The sequence below is a fragment of the Pipistrellus kuhlii genome, unplaced genomic scaffold, assembly GCF_014108245.1.
Source record: "Pipistrellus kuhlii isolate mPipKuh1 unplaced genomic scaffold, mPipKuh1.p scaffold_m20_p_16, whole genome shotgun sequence".
NCBI classification, from domain to species: domain Eukaryota; kingdom Metazoa; phylum Chordata; class Mammalia; order Chiroptera; family Vespertilionidae; genus Pipistrellus; species Pipistrellus kuhlii.
Genome location: NW_023425471.1, coordinates 25,419,590 through 25,426,549, shown reverse-complemented (window position 1 = coordinate 25,426,549; position 6,960 = coordinate 25,419,590).

Genomic DNA, 6,960 nt, shown 5'->3' with positions numbered 1-6,960 from the left:
TTGCCAGTACCATGCTGTTTTGATTATTGTAGCTCCTGTAGTGTAATTTGAAGTCAAGTAGTGTGATACCTATGGCCTCAATATTTTTTTCTCAGAATTAATTTGTGGTTCCCTACAAATATAATAATTTTTGGTACTATTTTTAAAAAGATATCATTGGTATTTTGATAGAGATTGCATTAAATCTGTATATTGCTTTGGGTAATATGAACATTTTAACTATGATGACTCTTTCTATCCATGAACACGGAACATCATTCCATTTCATTGGTCTTTTCCAATCTCTTTCCACAATGATTTGTAGTTTTCTTTTGTAAATTTCTAGGTATTTTATTCTTTTGGTTGCAATTGCAAAAGAAATTGTATTTTTAAGTTTCAATTTCTGAAATTTTATTATTAGTATACAGAAAAGTGGTGCATTTTCATATATCAATTTGTATCCTTCAATTTTACTGTATTTATTTATTGCTTCTAATAGTGATTTGGTTAAGTTTTTATCGTTTAATATATACAGATTTATGTCATCTGCAAAAAGTGACACTTTTATTTTTTCATTCCCAATTTGGATTTCTTTTATTCATTTTGTCTGATTACTCTGGCTATGATTTCCAGTACTATCTACACTAATAAAAGAAAAACATGCAAATTAACCATCACTCCACTACACCCACCAGCCAATCAGGAGTGATATGCAAATCAGAAGGAGAAAGATGGTGGCACCCCAGTTGCTCCAGGTGTGGAGTGGCCAGGTGGGGCAGGATGCCTGCTATGAGAGGGAGGGCAGGGGGTAAAGGGATCTACAGGAGATGGCAGACTCCAGCCAGAGTCTGCAGCAAAGATGAAGGCAAACTCTGGCCAGAGAGAAGGTCTGGGTCCCAGGTGCTGGAGAAAAACTGGTGCTGGAAGCCAAGGGAAGGAAGGCCTATTGCATGAATATCTTCATGCAATGAGCCTCTAGTATTGAATAAGAGTGGTGAGAGTGGGTTTTCTTGTCTTGTATTATTTTAGAGGAAAAGCTTTCAGTTTTTCACCATTGAACAAGTATGATATTAGATGAAGGTTTGTCATATATGGCCTATATTATATTGAGGTACTTTCCTTTGATATCAATTTTATTGAGTGTTTTAATAATAAATGGATGTTGCATCTGATCAAATGCTTTTTCTGAATCTATTAATAAGATCATATAATTTTATCCTTCGCTTTGTTAATGTGATATATTACATTGATTAATTTGCATATGTGAATCATCTTTGTGCCCATGAAATGAACCTTATTCGATTGTATTGTATTATTTTTTAAATGTATTGTATTAGATTTGCTAGTATTTTGTTTAGAATTTTTGCTTCTATATTCAGTTTTAAATTTTGATGAAGTCCAGATTATCAATTATTTCTGTCATGGATTGTACTTTGGGTATTGTATCTAAAAATGTATTGCCATTCCCACCATCATGTCTTCTAATCTATATAATAAAGAGCCAGGGTCGTAACTGTTACGCCCTAAGGCTTGACCAGAGTGGAAGTCAGTGCTGGGTTGCTGTGGTGACCCAGCACTCACTGGGTCTGGTCTGGCACCCCAACCCAGCACTGACTGCCTAAGGTGCTGTGGTTCAGGCCCGGAGAGAGGCCTGCAGAGAGAGGGGCAGGATCTGATCCACAGTCTCTGTGGCTGCAGTTGATCAGAACTTGCCTCTCTCTCCCTCTCTCTCAGCCTTGCCAACAGCCCCACCTCCATTTCTCTTCAGGCCTCCACCAGGGCTGCTGATCAGCCCTGCCTTTCTGATCAGGTCCTGTTGATAGGTCCAGATATTATGACTGGCATAGAAACTGATCTATCAGAACCAAATCTGGGTGAATGTAAGGAGCCAATGGCTGCCTAGGAGGTGGAGCTTTTGATGCTGACAGGAGCTTTTGAAACTGACCAATCAGAGCCCAATTGGCTGGCAGAAGAGATCAGTTAGGGGTGATCAGGCAGGCAGAGACAATTAGGGGCAATCAGGCCAGCAGGGGAGAGCAGTTAGGGGTTAGATCAGGATGGCAGTTGGGGGCAAGATCAGGTCAACAAGGGAGTGAAGTTAGGGGTAATCAAGAAGGCAAAGGCAGTTGGGGGTGAGATCAGGCTGGCAGGGGAGGGCTGTTGGAGGTGAGATCAGGCAGTCAGTCAGAGGCAGTTAGGAGTGATCAGGAAGGCAGGCAGAGAGATTAGGGATGATCAGGCAGACAGAGGGGTTAGAGGCAATCAGGAAGGCAGGAAGGTGAGTGGTTAGGAGCCAATGGTCCCAGATTGTGGGATCAGGCCTAAATCAGCAGTCAGACATTCCCTGAGGGGTCCTTGATTGGAGTGGGTACAGGCTGGGCTGAGGGAAACTGGATGTCCACAAATTTTGTGCACCAGGCCTCTACTAGTTTTATAATTTTGAATTTTATATTTAGGTATATGATTGATTTTGAGTTAACTGTGATGAAGGATGTAAGACTGTCTCTAGATTGTTTTTTGCATGTGGATGTTTAATTGTTCCAGCACTATTTTTTGAAAATACTATTTTATTTCCTCATTGTAGTGCATTTGCTCCATTCTCAAACATCAGTTGACTATAGTTATATAAGTTTATTGCTGGCTCTTTACTCTGTTCCATTGATCTATTTGTCTATTCTTTCACCAACACCATACTATATTTATTGTGATTTTATTTTAATTTTATTTTTAAAAATTTAATAAATATTTATTGCTCAGATGATTACAATTGTTTCTCCTTTTTCTTCCCATAGCTCCCTTCCACCCAGTTCCCATCCCACCCTCTGCCCTTACCCCCCCCCCCCACTGTCCTCATCCATAGGTGTACGATTTTAGTCCAGTCTCTTCCTCCATCTCCCACACCCTTTTCCCCCTGATAATTATTAATCTACTCCCTTTCTTTGCCCCTGATTCTATTATATTCACCAGTTTATTCTGTTCCTCAGATTTTTTGATATTATTGTGATTTTATAGTAAGTCTTATAGATGGGTAATATCAGTCCTCCATTTTTGTTTTCTTTATTGTGTTGGCAATTCTTAGTCTTCTGCCTGTCCATATAAACTTTAGAATCAGTTTATTAATATTCACAAAATAACTTGCTGGAATTTTGATTGAAATTGAATTTAATTATTTACAGATTCATTTGGGAAGAACTGACATCATGGTAATATGGGGTCTTCTTAACTAAGACCATGAACCATCTCTATGTTTATTAATTATTCTTTGATTCCTTTAATCAATTTTATAGTTGTCTTCATCTAGATCTTGTACATATTTTGTTAAATTTTTAGATTTATACTTAGGTATTTTATTTTGAATGATAATGTAAATGGAATTATGTTTTACATTTCATGTTTTACTTGTTCTTTGCTGGCATATAAGAAAGCAATTGACTTTTTAAAAAATAAATATTTATTGTTCAGATTATTATAGTTGTTCCTCTTTGTTCCCCCCATAGCTCCCCTCCAGCTTGTTCCCACCCCACTCTCTGCCCTTACCACCCTTACTGTCCTTATCCATAGGTGTATGTTTTTTTGTCCAGTCTCTTCCAGCACCCCCAAACCCTCTTCCCTTCAAGAATTGTCAGTCCACTCCCTTTCTATGCCCCTGATTCTATTATATTCACCAGTTTATTCTGTTCATCAGATTTTTTTATTCACTTGAGTTTTAGATTCACTTGTTGATATATATGTATTTGTTGTTCATAATTTTTATCTTTACCTTTTTCTCCTTCTTCCTCTTCTTGAAGAATACCTTTCAGCATTTCATATAATACTGGTTTGGTGGTGATGAACTCCTTTAGCTTTTTCTTGTCTGTGAAGCTCTTTATCTGACCTTCAATTCTGAATGATAGCTTTGCTGGGTAGCGTAATCTTGGTTGTAGGTTCTTACTATACATCACTTTGAATATTTCTTACCACTTCCATCTGGTCTGCATAGTTTGAGAAATCAGCTGACAATTGTATGGGTACTCCCTTGTAGGTAATTTACTGTTTTTCTCTTTTTGCTTTTAATATTCTCTGTCTTTTGCTCTTGGCATTTAAAAAAAAATATATATATATTTTATTGATTTTGTACAGAGAGGAAGGGAGAGAGATAGAGTTAGAAACATTGATGAGAGAGAGTCATCGATCAGCTGCCTCTTGCACACCCCCTACTGGGGATATGCCTGCAACCAAGGTACATGCCCTTGACTGGAATCGAACCCGGGACCCTTCAGTCCCCAAGTTGATGCTCTATCCATTGAGCCAAACTGGTTTCGGCTGCTCTTGGCATTTTAATTATGATGTCTCTTGGTGTGGTCCTCTTTGGATTTCTTTTGTTTGGGGTTCTGTGTGCTTCCTGGACTTGTAAGTCTATTTCTTTCACCAGGTAGGGGAAGTTTTCTGTTATTATTTCTTCAAATAGGTTTTCAATATCGTGCTTTCTCTCTTCTTCTGGCACTCCCATAATTCAGATGTTGGTCCCAGAGGCTTTTTACACTATCTTCATGTTTTTGGATTGTTTTTTCTTTTTTCTTTTCCAGTTGGGTGTTTTTTGCTTCTTTGTATTTCATATCTTTGACTTGATTCTCGAGATCTTCTAGTCTGCTGTCAGATCTCTTTATATTATTCTTTATTTCAGTCAATGTATGCTTAATTTCTAGTTGGTCCTTTTTCATATCTTCAAGGGTCTCACTAAATTTATCAGCCTTTTCTAAAAAATCTTGAAAACCCTTAGAACTGTGGTTTTGAACTCTATATGCAGTAGTTTGCTTTCCTCCATTTCTTTCATTTGTGACCTATTTCTTTGTCTCTGCATTTTGGATGCTTTCCTGAGTTGATAGAGTGTCTCTGTGTGCTAGGTGTCCTATAGGGCCCAGTGGCTCAGCCTCCCCAATTACTTGAGGTGGACACTCTTGGTGCACTGCTTTGTGTGCTGTGTGCACAATCTTGTTGTAGTTAAGCCTTGATTGTTATTGGTATCACTGGGGGGAATTTACCTCCAAGCCAACTGGCTGTGAGAATCAGTTGTGTCTACAATAGGAGAACTTCTGTGCTAGAGACACCCTTATGAGGCAAGACTTGCTTAAGTGGGGCTTTGGTGCTCACTGAGTCTGTTCCCTGAGTGTGTCCCTTATGGATCTGAGGAGTTGTAATCTGAATAGTCCTACTCTGACCTTTGGGTACACTGGCTCTTGGATCTCCAAGGAGGTGCTAATTTAGCTCCTGCCTGGGGCCACCCAGCAGGAGCTATGGAGAGATCTGAAGATTCCTCTTCTTTGTTTGGGGTTTGGAGGTGCCTAGATGAGGCCCAACTATAAAGTATTATAATACCTTGGGCCTTCCTTTGGATGTTCTGGGTCTCTCTGACTCCACCGCAGTTTGTTAGGTAAGTTTAGATTTCAAAGGACCAGGTCATTCCTATGCGAAAAGCCTCTGCCCACAGCTTGGATGCGGCAGAGTCTCAGGGTGGAGTAAACAGCAATGACTTGTTGTCAGCTCTGCCCTAAGAGGCCCCTGGATCTCAGGGTCCCTTGGTAATCGCTGCAAGCACCTCTGAGAGAAAGCCACACTTGAGTTCCACCTGAAGCCAGACAGTCCAGTTTCTCCCTATATGATTCTGAGTCCCCAGAGTCTCATCCGGAACTGGAGTTCAGAGCAGTTGGGAGTTTTTGTCTCCCTCCAGATTGAAAAAGACAGCCATGTACTCAGTTGCTAGCCCTTTCTGTGCATGCCTCCATACCTCTGCACTTTACTTCTGCAACTCCTCTGAGTCTCAGTGTGCATTTCTCTTTCCTTCTATTTGTATATTTATTCCACTCAGCCAGTCTTCCTGTGGTCCTGGATGATGTCCATTTTGTCTTTTAGTTGTAGTTTTGAAGTGGTTGTGCGAGGCAGCAATTTCAGGTGTTTACCTCTGCTGCCATCTTGGTTCTCTAGCAATTGACTCTTTGACTCTTGTAAGGTAAACTTGCATATTGCAATCTTGGTATAGTTGCTTTATTATACCCAGGAGTGTTGTTGTTGTTTTTTTTTTGTTGTTGTTTGTTTGTTTGTTTTTTGCCTAGTCTTTCAAATTTTTTACATAGATAATCATGTCAGATGTGAACAAGACAATTTTACTTCTTCCTTCTCAAATTATATACCATTTATTTTGATTTCTTGTCCTATTGCATAGCTGGGAGTTTCAGTATGATGTTGAAAAGGACATTCTTGCCTTGCTCCTGAACTTCATGAAAAAGCATCTAGATTCTCACCATTAACTAATGTGATAGGTGTGTTTTTGTAGATATTCTTTATTAAGTTAAGGAAGTTTCTCTCTATTCCTAGTTTTCTGATAATTTTTATTATGAAGAAGTGTTGAATTTTGTCAAATGCTTTCTTTGTATTACTTGATATAAACATGTGATTTTTTTCTCTTCGGCTTGTTAATTACATTGTTTTTCAAATGTTGAACAAGTGTTACATACTTGCAATAAATCCCACTTGGTTGTGGTGTAATTATCTGTGAAGAGCTTCTTTCTTTAAAGTGATTTCAGAGAAGAAGGGAGAGGGAGTGAGAGATAGAAACATCAATGATGAGAGAGAATCATTGATCGTCTGCCTACTGCATGCCTCCTACTGGGGATTGTGCCCACAACTCAGGCCTGTGCCCTAACTGGGAATTAAACTGTGATCGCCTGGTTCACGAGTCAACACTCAACCATAAAGCAACACCAGCCAAGCTGAAAGAACTTCCTTTAACATTTCTTTAAAGGCAGGTCTGCTGGCAATAAATTCTCTCAAATTTTTTTGTCTGAGATAGACTTTCATTCTTCACTTTTCAAGGATAATTTTTCACAGGGAGTAACATCTAGGTTGTGTTTTGTCTCAACAATGTAAATATTTCCCTCTGCTTTCTTCTGGTTTACATTATTTCTGTGGAAAAGTCATAGGCAATTCTTATATTTGCTTCTATAT